The sequence below is a fragment of the Quercus lobata genome, chromosome 5, assembly GCF_001633185.2.
Source record: "Quercus lobata isolate SW786 chromosome 5, ValleyOak3.0 Primary Assembly, whole genome shotgun sequence".
NCBI lineage: Eukaryota > Viridiplantae > Streptophyta > Magnoliopsida > Fagales > Fagaceae > Quercus > Quercus lobata.
This window is the reverse complement of record NC_044908.1, coordinates 61,559,959-61,574,691: the sequence shown is the minus strand read 5'-3', so window position 1 is coordinate 61,574,691 and position 14,733 is coordinate 61,559,959. Positions and strand designations below refer to the sequence as shown.

At 37.2% G+C, this 14,733-nt stretch overlaps 2 pseudogenes; both read right to left on the bottom strand.

Annotated features, from left to right (window-relative positions):
- Positions 1–159: 159 nt before the first annotated feature.
- On the bottom strand, positions 160–1,781 carry LOC115988646 (annotated as a pseudogene).
- Positions 1,782–2,886: 1,105 nt separating this feature from the next.
- LOC115988647 lies at positions 2,887–8,266 on the bottom strand (annotated as a pseudogene).
- Between the last annotated feature and the right edge of the window lie 6,467 nt (positions 8,267–14,733).

Genomic DNA, 14,733 nt, shown 5'->3' with positions numbered 1-14,733 from the left:
CCATTTGTGTTAATGAGTAACAATTACACCCACTAAAACTTTGACATTGTACTTCTCAATATGTTTTTATTAGATACTACGTATTTTGACAAAATATTGTCATTTAGGATTGGGATCTATTATATTTATTTATCTCTCTCAATCTTCCTTATGGCAAAAATAAAGGTTGCAGTGAAGTAGCTAAAGAATTTAGATAGTAAGTTTATACAAACCTGGAGTTTGTTTTAACTGTTAATCACCCTTCCTCGTATTCCAAGCTTAGTTTAGAAAAATAATGGAAGGCACATGTTCTCGACTTTGTAGAAATCATCTCCTTCTTCTTCAAGCCTATGTTTGATTGTTCTTGGCATCCATCGTATCTCTAGTTCCTTTAGCGTGCCAACAAACTTCAATCCATGTGGAACTGTCACCAACTTGTTGCAATCTGTAATCTCTAAACAGAAAAGACTAGGCATTGCACCTGCCTCCACTGTCCACTCCTGTAAATTAGGCAAGCCTCGTAGGAGTAAAGATTTGAGTACCTTTCTCAGAGCAAACCATTTGCTTCCCAATGAAGGCTTCCCATCCTCTTAGGACCCTCAAGCAAGGTAGCTTCTCGAGTATTGGCATTGGATCTTCCACAAGTCTAGATCCCCACAAAGTTAACTTGGCAAGGTATGGAGAAAATTCTTGGTGATTTGGTAGCTTCTTAATCCGCCCTTCTATGTGCAACTTGTGAAGACGAGGACAGCCTTGTACTACTTGTCCTACATCTACTACCTTATTAGGGAATGAAAGCATTTCAATCTTCATGGACAAGGATCAAAGGCTATTTAATTTTTTGATAGGGGGATTGAAGATTTCCCCCAACTCTTGGAAGTCTCTCGGGCCATTTAGCACCAATTTTCTAAGATTTGTCAAACTAAGAAGATCTCTTACATCACATTTGTTGGTGGGGAAGTTTACTAGTGTCTGCAAATTGCTCAGATTTGCTAGTTGCAGCTTATCATTAGTTAAATAGTTACACCACTTTGGAATATATAGATGTCTCAACTTTTTCATCTTCCATATCACTGTCGATATTAGTACAATTGATTCCCAACTCAGTTCTTCAATGGTTTCCAAATTTAGGATCTCTAAACACAACAAATTGACTATAGAGGAAGGCAATTCTCGTATAAAAGTTTTCTCCAAGCTTAAGAACCTCAAATGAATAAAGCTTCCTATTTGCTCTAGTAATTGTCCATCCAATGATTGGATTCCTTTCAGATCCAAAACTAAGCAATTTTGAGTACTTAAAAACTTATTTGACTTGCTGGCTATTTTAAGTATATAAGGGACAAGATCTGAGGATTCTCTTTGTGATAATCATTTGCGAGAAGTTCATCAGAAAATATAGCAAGTCTTCAAATACTACCAATTGATGAATCAACTGTCTCATTTCCACTCCAAGGACTCAGTATGTGGAGGGAATTTTCCTGCTTTGCCTTTGACAAGCATAGGTCTCTCATAAGATCATGAAGATGACAGGATTTAATCCTTCCATTTGACCCAATTACACCCACTTGAACCATGCACCTATTTATCAAGTCCACCAAGTAGTGTTCTGCATAATCCTCTAACATTTCATCTCCCTCTAGTTCATACTTCAATGGCACAAAGCCTTTTGCCACCCATAATCGAACCAATTTCTTTGTTGGTATATTGAAGTCCTCTGGGAAATGGCTCAGATAAAGGAAGCATGGCTTCAATTGGTAAGGCAATTCAAAGTAACTCAAAGCCAGCACCTTGTGAACTCTTGATTATTGTCCCACCACAACCCCTCCACCAACCACAACTCGCCACATGGGCAAGTTGTGGCTTTTTTTGTGGCACTAGAAGGACTCCATTTGTTATAAAGATATTTGAAATTAGTGTCATCATATGATCCAAATGCTCCACCACCGCCATCATCATCATCCTCTTCATCTTCATCTTCATCTTCAGCTTCATTAGGATGATTTCTAACTTTAAATCCAAGAGTATCATCTTAATACCAAATGATCCCAAATCAATGTCATCATCCTCGATCATGTCATTGTTCATATCTATACAAATTCCAAAACCAATGAAGAACAATAAATAAAAGTGCGATTCTAATAATCATTTCTAATAATAGTCTAATTAAAATATGCAACTAGGCAAAGAATTCACAAAATTTCTTATAAACTAACCTTCTAGCTCCTTCTTTGTATAATGTATTCTCTAACTCCACATAATCAAGAAGTGGATGTTCCTCTTCTTCCACTGCCCAAAATTTTGTTTTATTGATACTTGCATAATCAATAGGATCAAAATTGAACTTCTTACTTTTAATGTTGTACCGTAAAATGAACATTTGAATAATTCGAACCAACCAAGTATTACAATAAAAGAAAGTAAGAGTAGTATTTGAATAATTGAACAAGATCTATATACCTATCTTTCAACCGGTAGTTATAATGAAGATACAAAAGATCATTAAGTTGTTGATGCTCCAATCTATTTTTCCTTTTGGTATGTACTTATTAAAAAACACTCCAATTCTACTCACATCCTGAAGAGGCAGTTGTTTGGCTAAGGATCCGAACAAATTGCAAACTTTTGTAAGTTTGGAGTGCAAGACCCAAACAACTTCCACCACTCATCTAAGTTCCATATACTACACAAAAAAAATATATAATCAATATACAGAGAAAATACTCTTCAAAACATAATTTCATATTATTATTAGTTAAAGTAAACAATATCTTACTCGGTTGAGATGTCTTGGCTGTTTCTAGTGCAAGTTGAGTTCCAAAAGTTTGCTCATACTCTCGAAATAGCTTTAATTCCTCCACCAACTTGAGTTGACCATTGGAAACCTTTGATTCAATAATATCTGTCACAGCAGATTATGTCTCTAGCCTTTTATTAAGAGTGGATGAATCACATTGGAATGCGGGATTCAACTAAAAAGCTGCAGCATGAATATCTCTATAGAATTAACTATCCCAACGATCCTTGATAATTTAACATATGGCTCCAAAAATTTCTTCTTGTCCTTGAAATTTTTTTATTCCATCAATTGCTCAATACATGCCATCATAAACATATCCCATAGCTGGTTGTTCATTAGAATTGTTCCAAATAGGCTTAAACTGACCAAATTTGTTTGCTTTCTTGGATACCCAATACTAATTAAATTCTGCAGAAGCCTACAATATTACTTCATACTTAAATTACTTTCCTTCAGTAAGATCTCTATTTAAAGAGAATTTCCCCGGGCAGTTTACAATTTTCCAGGAAAAAGAGAAACTGAGAAGGAAACTTCCTCTTTCAAATGCTAACAAAAGCAAAAACAAAAAAACAAAATATTCACTCCAATAAGTTAAAAACCAAAGAGTACGACGAACATCCAAGCAACCATTATTTACCCTCCACAGCAATCCTTTTGCGTATCTCATGAGCTGTATTGAAAATGCCAAGAGTAGGTTTGTTGCAAACAAAGCATTTCTTGTTCTTCGCATGATGTTGAAAAAGAGAAGAACCTCCAGTTAGAATACACTTTCAAATAAAGGAGAGATGGACAACAAAGAAATCAGACTGACATGTTTTGTAGGAAACCTTTGGTCATGCTTAAGCACAGAACAAAAGCAAATAAAAAAGACAACATTATATTTATTTTTAACTGAGTTGTTTTGACAATGCAATTTGCTGAAAGCTCAGGGCATCAGCTGCATAATAAATCTTGCTAGAAACTTCATAATGAAAGATTTTATGGCATCAATCAAAAGGAAATCCTGGATCTGATGACTACAATGATTTGTTGGACCCAACAAAAACTTGGATTGAATGCCTAAAATTGCAGACTCAACAGTTGGCTGAAATTTCACAAGTAATTGGGCTCAAAATTTTTTTTTTTTGATAAGTAATAAGAATTCATATATATTAAAATAGAGACACCCAAGCACAAAGGGAGTATACAGGGGTGAACAAGTCAAGAACGAAAATTACAAAAGTCAAGTAAATCCAAAATAGAAAAAGGATGGTTTCTCCACACAGAGAACCATTCAAGTAAGGTTCGGATGAAAAGAAGCTTGAGGTCAGGCATAGCACGCTCAATGTCTTCAAAGCATCTACTATTCCTCTCCTTCCAAATACACCACATCAAACAAAGAGGAACGACCTTCCAAATAACTTCATTGCGGAAGCGACCAAAGCGACCTTGCCAGCAAGCAAAGAGCCCAACAACAGACACAGGCATGACCCAACACACTCCAAATAAACCAAAAACCATATCCCATATCACAAGTAATTGGGCTCAAAATTGAAACCACGAAGAAAAAAAAAACAAGCATAACTCAATTCTCTAATAAATAAGACTTCAAACTACTTATACAGAAAACACATGTTTTGAAACACTTCACTGAGAAATAATTTTATAAACCATAATCATCAAGTTATTTACACCCATATAACAACCTTATGTCTTTGATCCATGCACAAACCCTAAGCCCATTATAAGAACCCACTTCCAGACCTAGGCAAAATATGTCTTGACAGAAATGCAACCATCAAAACTTTGAGAATAATTATAATACCTGAATTTTATCTCAAACTTAAACCAGCTCTAAGTTTTCTTTGTTAGTGTATTTGAAACCCATCTGTCAGCATCTTGCTGTATAAGTCACTCATAGCATTTGATTGTATGGTTAGTTTTCATGGCAGAGCTCCTCATCTAGAAATTTAACAAGTTTACATATGTACATAAGTGTGTAAGTATGTGCTGCTAGTATCTAGTATTGGGGTGGGGACGGCACATGTAATAAACCTTTATAACAAGCCTACACTTTTGTCATGTTTCATACACTGCAAGTCTGCAATTTAATTCATTTCCAGCTTCTTTTTTAAAATTTAAAAGGGTTTTTTTTTTTTTTTTTTTTTCTTTTTCTAAATGTGTGATCTGATTTTTTTCTTCAAATGAATGTAAAATATTCATCATAAAAATCCACAAACAGTAGACTGATTACGCTCCATAATTTAAGTTGGTATAGAAGGGATACCTTTAATGCGCAATGCTCATAGAAATAGTGCTTGCACTTGGTTACAACAGCATCAACAAAAGGCTGCCTGCAAATGAAACATGCAAACAGCAACAAATCATCTTCGTCATCTTCCTCACCAAGGTCTACACAGCCATCATCCTCATCATCTAATCCCAAAGCTAGATTTCTCTTCCTTGCTTTCTCTGCTTCATCCCACTCCTTCTCCATTTGCCATCCAGACTTGTAATCCCCTCAATCATGCATAAACTTACAGGAATCTCCATACCCACAGTAACCAGTCTTTTTGTAATCCTTACATATGTCTGGTTGATAATCAAATCTCGCAGAAACTCGTATGTGAGCAGAAGCCCTCAAAGGCCCATGTGCCCCACCAGCTTTCCCACTAGCAAATGTTTGCTCTCTTCGGAAACCAGCCTTGTAATTGGTATATCCATGAATGCCTTTATACAACTTTTCATCCCCAGAGCTTTTTCCTCTCCCTTTTAAAGCTCCTCTGCTTGCTTAAGAGATCTCTCACGCAATGCACAAGCATCTCTTGAGAACTCGGTCTCAGTTTCTAGAGTTGCTGTCGCTCTCCTATCATGTTCAACTTGAATTTCCTTTGAAGAGTCAAACTGAAAAATTGGCTTCTCAGATTCTTCTTTTGCTTCAGTAGACATTTTGTTCTTAGAGGATCCAGTAGAAAAATACAGCTTATTGTTGGGTTTTATGGTTTTCTTGTGACTGTGTAAGAATGAGCCTTCTGTTTTTGAATCCTCTTTTTCATCTTAATCAACTGTTCATTTTCTGAAAAAGTTGCAGACTGAAAAGACAAAAAGATTAGACATATTTTGGGATGAAAATAGCAAATAACCACAAAAACAAAAGGTAAGAATAGCATCCAAATGGTAAATATACAATGAAAGAGAAGGGAAAACAGCAGAAGAATTATACCTTGTTCAGGCTGTTGATCTTCACCAGAATCTGACATTAAGGACTCCTGAAAATCATTGACATATAGTGTCAGTCCCATACTAATGATGCAGAAAATATAACAGAATATGTAGCCAAATTTATCGAAACTACTGCAAATTTGGGATCTACACAAAAGACCATAATCAACCAAAGAAAATATCCATCAAATGCAGGTCCAGAATTATCAAAAATATACATGTTGATACATATAGATACTACAACGATATTTATATACACACACAGATACTTCTGCAACACTAAAGAGTGTAACAACAAACATTCAACTATATCTCATTCCTGGCTTTTACACAGCCATGCCCAAGCATACATTTCAAGGATTTGGTGGGATTGGAATTCTGTTTTGTAGAGACAAGTTCATCTCAGTATCGGCAAGGCATGAGACCTATGAAGCACGGGTGCGTTTCGGGACTCGGGTGCGGGTGCGGGTGCGGGTGCGGGACTCGGCGATTAAAAAATTATTAAAAATATTTTTATTTATCTTTTCTATATATTTTTACTATTAAAATATTCTTAAAAAATACATTAATATACTTGATTCACAAAACAAAGAAAGAATAAGGCAAGAAACGCATCTAAGGTCAGAATTTCGGCCTCTCCGGCGATTTTCACGGCCGATTTCGGCCTGTTTCGGCCAATTTCGGCCTATTTCGGCCTGTTTCGGCCGATTTCGGCCGATTCCGGCCTGTTTCGGCCGATTCCGGCCTGTTTCGGCCGATTCCGGCCGATTTCGGCCGATTCCGGCCTGTTTCGGCCGTATCGGCCGTATCGGTCGCCGGCCGATATTTGCCGATACGGACGATACGGACCGAGTCGGCCCGATTTCGGCCGCGTCGGCGCCGATTTTGGCCACGTCGGCCCGAGTCGGGATCCTCCACGTGGCGCGACGCGGCACGACGCGGGACAGACGCGCGGTCTGCGGCGTCCCTCCCGCGTCGCCGCGTCCCGCCGCGTCGGACGCGGGTGCGCCGGCCTGGGAGCCGCGTCCGTGCATCCTTGCATGAGACCCTAAAACAGACAAAAGTATTGTATTTTCTATCTCTGAAGAATTTCATCAAACAGAAAAGGTACTTCCTACTTCTAACCATACCAACATCTTGAACAAAACACATAGAAAGTAACATGCTCAATTAACTCTCTCAGATGGTAGAATGAGACACAAAATTCAGAGAATATAACAAGTCCCAAAACTACATGCACCCTTTTAGCTTATAAAAGCAGACACTACAGTTGGTTCATTTCAAATGCATCAAATCATAAACCCCAATAAATACATTCAAGATATTCATGAAAAAAATTTTAAAATCACCATGACCCATAGAGAGACTAAGATTAAGGTTATCAACTTTCGGTGAGTATCGAACAAGCTCCATTTCAAGGCAAACACAAAAATTCCTATCCCAAAATACCTCTGAAACCAAAGACCAAACCCCAGTCAGCCAAAGCCCACCCTAAAAATCACAGAATCGGTGAATCCAACCACCAGCTCAGCAATCAAAGCCTAAACAAAGCCACTCACAAGCTTAAACCACAACGGTTGTCGAGCAACCAAACAAAGGGAGAGAGAGAGTAGTACCTGGAATGGAAATAAGTGGTTTATTACGGCAAGGCTTTAGCTTTAGATGATATGAATGTTGGGAAGGTTCTAGATGGATCTCAGAAGTACAGACGGCTATGGCGGTTTGACTGTTCAGCAGAGAGAGAGAGAGAGCGCGCATACAGGGCCCGCCCTTCCCTTAGGCGAGTTAGGCAATTGCCTAAGGCCCCCAAGTGGAGGGGGGCCCCAAAATTTTAGAAAAGAACTGGGTAGTAGAGGATTTAGTTTCAAATGAATTACAAAAATAATCTGGCACATCCTTTTAACCAAAAAAACAAAAATTTTGGTAAATCCTATTAAACATTGGTTCTAAACAAAATCATTGACCAAAAACCAAACAGATAAACTACAAATCCGGTCTAAGAGATTAACCACAAAGCAATCACAAATCAAAACAAATAAATCCACTCAAAACCCTAAAAATTTTACCTTTCTCTCTAGTCTCTGCTCTCCGCCTCTCTCTAGTCTCCAGTCTCCACTGTTCAGTCTGTTCTCATCTGCTCAACAGACAACAGCTCAAGGCTCAAGCAAGGCAGCAAGCTTGAAGCTCCTCCGCCTGGACGGCTGGTCCAGCTGGACCGCCTCAGCCTCTCTCTGATTCTCTGCTCTCCGCCTCTCTCAAGTCTCAACTGCTCACCTCACCTCACCTCACCTCACCTCACCGTATCAGGTTCTGAGGTTCAGGAATCAGGTATAAAATTATAAATATTTGGGCCATTTTATCTGTTAAGAACTTAAGATAACTTTGTTTATTTGGGCCCTCCCTGGCTGGTTTTGTAACTTTGTTTATCACTTATCAGTTTATCATTATGGCTGCCTGGACTGGGCGTTAAGTCTGGGCCTTCAAGTTTTGTTTTGGTTATAGATAGGGTTCTTTTTTTTTTTTTTTTTTTTTTTTTTTGTGTGTGGGTCTTATTAATAAGTCTTGTGTAAGTGTTATGGCTATGCTTAAATTTTTGTTATGCTTGTGCTTAATTTTTTTTTAATTTATGTAGGTTGAGATTACTAAAAACTTATTATTATTCAGTGAAACTATAACAATACTTTTTATATAAATCAGGTTTTATTTCTCATTTGTTCTACACTTGAAAGTTATTTTTTATTTTAGTCTTTATAAATATATTGTTTGATTAGAAATGTCTACTAGAAAATATGCATTTGGATATGAAAAACTTAAAAAAAAAAGAAAAATTAATTGAGTCTCAAAAAGCATTAATGGTTAAATTTGTTATTAGTAATAAACAAAATGTAACACAAAATTTAGATGAAAATATCACAAATGAGCAAGAAATTCACCAAAATAATTTAGAAGAAAATGATGTTCAATTTTGCAATACAACAAATCTTGATAATGAACTTCAAAATAATTTAGAAGAAAATGAAAATAATGATGAAAAATATAATATAAAAATATTAAATAAATATTAATTTAATTAATATATAAGTATAAAAAAAATGCCCCATTTTTAGTTCTTGTCATAGGCCTCAAAATGTCTAGGGCCACCCCTGAGCGCATAATCTATTAAATTTTTATAAATTTAATTTCTCTATAATTAGTGGTGAGTGGACTGAAGGATTGAAATCAAACGTGGACTGAAGGATTGAAATCAAACCGGCAATGTCGCAATGGTGAGTGGTGACAACTGACAGAGAGACCGAGAACCTTCAGCAAAGACAAAGTAAACCGTAGAAGACCTGAGAGACAGAAAAACCACATCATTTGAGCCAAAACGGCATAGTTTTCGTACGTTCTCTTGACCGGTTGAACCGGATCAGTTCTTTGTTTTTTTGGTAGTAAATGACAGATTCTGGTTAAACTTGCTTTTTTTAAGTTTGTAGTAGGCATAACCAGACCGGATTGGTACCTATGTCCTCTTTTGGGCCAAAATTGAGAATTAACACTGGTTTTCAAATTATATTTTTTACTAGCATCTCGAGTCTAAGAGACTCGATTTAGAGCCTATAAATCGAGTCTTAAAGACTCGATTTTCATGGTCTGATCACGTCTGATGTGACATTTTTTTCACGTGGCGATCACCTGGAAATCAAGTCTCTAAGACTCGATTTATAACGCCGTTCAGCTACTTTTTTTCCTATTTCATTTCTCACACGCACACAAACAGTTTCACTGTCACACACACAAACTCAAACACCTTCTCTCTCTCTCTCACTAGATGGGCAAATCTAGCTTTCGAAGATGAAGATCACCGGTAAGCTGCAACTGCCGGCGACATTCGCGACGAGTTCAGCCTTCATCTGTTTTAAGCCTGCATCTCTCTCTCTCTCTCTCTCTCTCTCGGTGAAGCCTCCATGGCCGATCGGCCTTCATGAGAGTGGGTTCTTTCGTGGCCGACAACAACACCCGATGAGTTCGACCCCGTCCCATGTATCTGTCGCATAATCCTCGCCATCTATGAATCGGACCTCCAAAACCCACAATGGGAGCCCTCGGGCTGGTACAGGCTTAACCCGGATTAGGTCATCAAGCGCGTCACCTACGAGCAAACCCAGGGCCACACACTGCTGTACCTGATCTACTGCTCCCAAGAGCACCACCGTACCTGATCTGTTGAATGATGGGTTTTGGGGTTTTTATTTTTTTGATTTGGATTTTAGGTGGTTGTTGGGGGTGGATTTGGTTGGATTTATGCTGAGTTGTTAGATTAATGCTCAAATTTATGGGTTGTATTTGATAGTGGCTAGTTTGTGCTTGTATTTGATGGTGGCTGATATGTGTTTGTGTTTTGTACTCCAACACTTGCGAAAAAATTTTCAGTCTGAAAGTTTTACAGATACAAATAGAGTATTAAATCGTCGAAATATAAATCGAGTTTCTAAGACTCGATTTCCAGGTGGACAAAGTGTCAACTCAAACTTGATCAAAACATGAAAATCAACCCTCAAAGACTCGATTTATAGCCCAAAATCGAGTCTTTTAGACTCGAGATGTTAGTAAATTATATACTTTTGAAACCGGGCCTATTAACTATATAGTTTGAAAATTGGGCTTAATTCCCAATTTTGGCCCCTTTTTTTAGATAAAACCATGGAATTAGTCCAAACCACCCATAAAGGATCATTTTCGTGACTCCGTGATCGCCGGGTCAAGCTGCCACTTCTCTGTCGTCAAATCCATTGGTATACGACCGAAGTGTCAATGGAAGGAGTTTCAAAGTTATTCAAGACATCCAGGAAGAAAGCAAAACCATCTTCAACTGTTCCTAAGGAACTATGCCATCGATTTTCACTAGCTAAGATGAAGATAGCTACCAATAACTTCGACAATAAATTATTCATTGGTCAGGGTATTTATGGGAAAGTATCCAAGGGGTTGTTAATTGATGACTGTAGCTGTACCATAAACATTGCAATTGAGTGTGTAACGTTTGACCAGTCAAGGACAGAGATGTTGTTGGCTTGCTAGCTACACCACCCTTTACCTCTCTTATAAAATAATTGTTGATTAAAACTATGATTACCTTTTTTCTTAAGTAAGGTTCATCTGTTCACTTTAATAAACATTTCAAAGTCTTTGATATTATTATTATTATTATTATTATTATCATATCTGCCTGCTGCAACCCATTTGAAACAGTTTCGCTGGCCGTAAGCGTGCTCCTAACAAACGAGGTATAGTTTGTGCACAAACCAGACCAAATTGAATTGCAGTTGGACTGGTCTCAACTCCCTTACTCAGAACACTCGGACCCAATACCGCAAGAGGCAGCCCAGCCCACTTTAACCACAAAAAGGCCCACTACAGGAAGTACTTTGTGGCAGGAAAGCATTCCAACGATTGGGAGTGGAAGAACAGTAGTATCTAGTTAATTGGGCCCAAAAATGCAAACGAGAAGGGACCATCAATAAGATAATTGATCTATATCTGGTGGGGAAGATAGCTCCAGAGTGTTTCAAAATATATCTCGACAGTGCCACTTCTTGTGTGCGAAACGAGGGAAAGGATCGTCCCACAATTGGTGAAGTGGAGGTAGGCCTTGAACATGCTCTGCAGCTGCAACAGAGCGCAGATGCTGAGAGAAATGATGGTGTGGATCAATATAATTATACCATTGTTGAATATATTTCTGGTACTGCGTCTCCTGAGGAATCTTTTTCAGGTGTATATAGCATGACCACATTAGCTAAATTTTCCTCGGACACCGGCATGAGAGCATAGTGTCTGAATCATTTTTGCACTACTTTGGGAACAAAACTGGGCTGTTTGCCACAGTATGGAGGTTTTTTTTGGAGGGTGTGCCCTGGTTTTGGGAAATAGATCTGAATTCAGTTTTGTTATATTTTCTATGTTGAATTATATTTTGAAGTTTTTCACGGTGATGGTTGCTACACAGTTTTCATTGATTGATGTGCATGACTTTCTTTGTATTTTGTGAGCCTGAATTAACAACGACGACAATCTCAACACTGTAAAGTAATACTGTTTTTTGTAAAACTTAATGAGATAACTTGGAGAATTGGTCAGTCTTATTCACTTGCTTTCAAATGATTGTTTTTCCTTTGTTACAGAGTAAAATTCTTGTTTCAATGACAATGTATTCTCTGTTTCCTGATGGAGAAGTTGAGCCCTTGAAATAATCACAAGTTGCCTTTAGAACATTTCCACATTTATGGTGCAAGATAGGTTAAGGGCCTTTTGTTTGTTGCAATGGCGATGGTCTTGAATTGTAAGGCACAAGTGCCTTTTTCCTGCCACTTTAGCAGGACCAACACTAAGTAATAGCCTTTATGCTGCAAAATACTTAAGATGGTCATAAATTGGTTGTCAGTATTTTACTATGGGGATCCCTGCTCGATTATTCATCAAACTGCTCAAGGTCTTTTACATTTATCAGTCAATTTGATTTGAGTGCATTATCTGCCGTACAAGGATTAGTTGCACCAAGGGAATTTGATACTATCTAACATGGATGCCAAATTGGAAATTGTAAATTGTAATAAGGTAGCACAAAAGACATCTTCCAATCAAATACCTACCCCACGTCTACTATAATCCAAAAAGGGGCTAAAACAAAACTGAATAACAGAATGTATTTAACAGAAACAGAAAATTATAGAATCTCAACTTAACGACATTTTTAAACGTAGAAATATGCAGGAATAATTTACAATTATAAAAGATACTTGGAATAACCATATTCAAAATGAAACCAATAAAATAAAAAATGCATAGTGCATAGAGAATAAATTAAAAAAGAAATATGGAAAAGGAAAGAGACATAAAATGGAAAAGCCTGTAACCAGTGCTTTATGAACATTTTTCTCTTTCTAAGTGATTTAAGATCACCACTTCATGGAGTTTAAGAGCTTGAGGAGACATGAAGCTTAATTGGTTGTCATAGAAAATTTCAGATCATTGAATGATTATTGGGATTGCTTAATTATGTCTTTGTGGAAGTAATTTCAGAGATGAATGTATATAAAAACGTTACTATCAGAGATGAATGAAATGAAACCTGATCTTTCCAACTCTATGATGAAGCTTTTGTTTTATGGCAAAAGCTTTTATTGTCATTTTTTTTTAAGCAAAGTGTCCATGGCATCTTTTCCATAGCTTAAATACTCTTTAATTGTGATGAATGCACTCTGGAATATGTCCCCTAAGATTTTGAATGCTTGGCAAGGGCTGCAAGATCAATGTTTTTTATTAGGGCGATGTCCTCAGTCAAAAGTTATGAAAGTCTGTATTCCTGAACTATCACCAAGCAAAGGAACGTAAATTAACCAATTTGAGGCCTGCTGAATGGTAATTATTCCATTTTAGTTTGCAACCGGCTCAGAATTTTGTCAGCAGCACCCAAGTTTCCCCACACTACTTTCACTCTCAAGTTGCAGAGGAGTTTAGTTCTTCAAGAAAAAGGATACGATGCAGATTGGTTCTTTGTGGACCATCTCGAAACCTCTCACATTGTCCTCTCTCTCTCTCTCCGAACTTCTTGTGAGTAGCAAAGGCTGCAGATGCTTATAAAATTATTGACATCCATTTACATTTGCATTCCTAAGAAGAGTTTTCCAACTATCATGGTACCAAAGAAATTATCTTGAAGGTGACAAAGGATAATTCTCCTACCATGTAGAAGGCGCCATTGTATAACGATTTCTTGATGCTCCCTTCTTAAAAATCTCAAGCCCACCATAGTCTTTCGAAGTTTTAGTTATTTTCTCACAAAGAGCAGAAGCAGATGCATTACTAGTCCCAAGAGTAGCATTCGAGTTCTCACCCATATAACCGTATTGACATCAGAGATGGGGAATCCCAATTTCATTTTCATAATCTATCACATCTATCTTCTCCCTAATGCATTTTTAGTTCAGGTTCACTGCAAGTTGCAAGGTTAGCTCCAACACGCACGAGTTTCCTTGGCTACCTGTCTACATCTTCAGGGAGCTTCACCATATGAGCTCCTAAAAATCAATACCTCTATTTGTGGTTGCTCAAAGACATTCTAATTATAGGATATGTGCTGATAGCTCAATTTCAATCCCCAATAACAGTAATATGGTCGTCAAGTTTAGCCCATGAGGGCCAAGACTGGCTAGAAAATGACGCTTCAAAGAAGCATCAAGCACGTTCTCAATAGGCCCTCCAATCATGTTGGCAAAATGTGCCCCATTTTCCCTTAATTTGACATGACTCATGGGGCAATAATTTGCATAGCCTAAACGTATCATTCCAATATTTTAATCTCGAAAATTTAAAATACAAAATAAGGTCTCCTAATTGAATATATTTAATAATTGAGCCGATCACTCAATAATCTACAATCTCCAAAATATCAAATCATCTAGACTTCTTTTAAGACAAAGTAAACTCCCAAAACAATATTTGAATATCAGTTATGTAAAAAACAAAAATGAGTGTTTGAAAATTCAGTTATAGTGCACTTGAAGGCAAAAATGATCACTCCTTAATAATATACGGTACCAATAAAACTATCTAGGGTAAATAATATGAAAAATATTGAAATAAGTTAAATAACCCAATAAAGTAGGATGTTATACACCATTGGATGAGACATTAATGAGAAGTCAGAAGAATGGTTCCCCAAAAAAAAAAAATAAATAAAAATCGAAAATGATTTTTTATTACTTTTTATATTT